The following is a 2,215-nucleotide window of genomic DNA, read 5'->3' as shown; positions in this document are numbered from 1 at the left end:
GGAAATTGTTTCCAAGTGATATTGAGGATTTGGAGGAAAGAGCTGAAAAGTCAGATGTGGTATGGAAAGGACAAGGACCTAGAATAACAAAGGGGCATGGCTTGGCAGTGCCAGAGGGCAGGGATGGATGGGATATTGGGAAGGAATTGCTGTCTGGGAGGGTGGGGAGGCCCTGGCACAGGGTGCCCACAGCAGCTGTGGCTGCCCCTGGATCCCTGGCAGTGTCCAAGGCCAGGCTGGACATTGGGGCTGGGAGTGACCTGGGACAGTGGAAGCTGTCCCTGCCCATGGCAGGGGTGGCACTGGATGAGCTTTAAGATCCTTCCCATCCACACCATTCTGGGATTCCATGGCACCATCAGGGTTGCCCACCCAGACAGGAATAACTGGGAGAAGTGGATGGGGAACAGCTCACTTGGAAGCAGTTCCTTTGGCAGAAACAGATGATCATGAGCTGGGAGTGAGTCATCAGGGCCACAGCGCTGCAGGAGAAGGCAGAGAGCTGTGGTGACCTCCTCAGTACAGCCCTTGAGGAACACACTTCGTTTMCAGGCATTTCAAGGAAAATGAACCTCAGTGGGAGAGAAAGAGTTCTGGGAAATATCARAGCTGACAAGTTGTTTAGTCTTGCAGGAAGGAAACAAAATGGAGAGATTTTCAGATACATGGTCCCATGTGCAGAAGGGGATTTTATCTTCTCATCATGGTTGTCTGGTGGATAAGGGCAAATGCAAAGATCCTTTTCCTACAACATGTTACAGCGTCCAGTACAAACCACTGTGCCACATTGCTGAACATGTAATAAATAAATCAGGGGAAATCCTGTTGTCTTTCCACCACGTTTCCTAAACCCATCTCAGGCTGAAACCTGACCCATTTACCCAGGGCAAGAGATCCTATGGCAGACAGCAGCTTTGGAAACACAGCCTCCTCTGAGGCTTTGTTACCCGGTTAGACAGTTTGAATTTCCTTCTTCCCCAACTCCTTTCCAAAGTTGTGAGAATTCCAGGTTAGTGCTGTTTTAAAAATCTCATGTTCAACAGGAATCTCTTAATTTTAATATTAATTTAATGGAAAATGATGCAGAATATCATAACCAGGGCTGTCTCTGATGGCTGGGATATGACTGCATGGGMACTTCTTTGTTCTGGCAAGTTATTTTCTAGATCACTTTTAATAAAAAAATCAGCTGTCATTTATTTTAAATAATACTTTGTTCTGAAACAAACAGCATATAGKTGGTAACATTTTTATTAAGAACTCTATTTCACTCTCACTATGAAACCACCATCCTCTTCTTTGTAATTAAAATAGTGAACTAACAATGACAAAAATGGAAATAATACTGGGATATTAAAGAAAGATGGGGTTTGGTTGGTGTTTGGTTTGGGGTTTTTGTAAATTCCTTTATATTTTATTTTAAATTACACTTCAGACTTGGCCCTTTCATCTTCCTTCAAAGTATTTCCCCCAGATTACCAATCATTTCTACAAAACTAGGATAAATGGTTTCCAGATGATTTTTTTTTTTGCTTTGTCCACCTGCCATACTGCAAGGAAAAGTGAAAATACGGATTAATTATTTTTATTTAAAAATACCCCATAAGTATAGACATTTTATTATTTAGTGCTGTAATAGAAATGATGATGGCAAAAAGAGACTTGCTGGCAGGAAGAGCTCTGTCAGCAGTCTTCAGGTTCTGACTTTGTGCTGCTCTTTAYTCTCCAAGGAATTTTATTTTGGATATCAGCTTCACCCCAGTTTCTGCATGGGGATTTCTCTTTTCAGCAGCCGACACAAACATTCTGCTGCCTTTCAAAGCAGCTGCAGCTTCATGGGCTGTGGGCAGAGGCTGTCCATAATCTCCCTTTCCATGTTTCCTGCTGGCGAGCAAGTTCAGCAAATCCCCTCCAAAATCCATCTCCCCTAAAAGACACTGCATCACAGCAATTTTTGCCAGGAAGGGGCAGTGGCAGGAAATTTGTTATCACTGCATCCTGCAGCYCAGCAGAGGAGCGGGTTCGGCTCAGTTCAGGCTGCCAAAGGTCTTCTCTGCAAAACAAACCCCTGGCTGCCAGTCCTGTACCTCCAGTTTGTGTGAAAACCACGGGCCTTGGCTGATGGAAATAAAGGCTGATGGACATTTGCGGCCCTCTGCAGTGACTGAATTCCAACACCTCTCCCTGCAGCTGCTCAGCCTCACATTCCAGGTGG

Source organism: Malurus melanocephalus, unplaced genomic scaffold, assembly GCF_030028575.1.
Source record: "Malurus melanocephalus ecotype Western Australia unplaced genomic scaffold, MMel_1.1 scaffold_1129, whole genome shotgun sequence".
Taxonomy (NCBI): Eukaryota; Metazoa; Chordata; class Aves; order Passeriformes; family Maluridae; genus Malurus; species Malurus melanocephalus.
The sequence above is the reverse complement of the archived record's forward strand: the minus strand, read 5'-3'. Positions refer to the sequence as shown.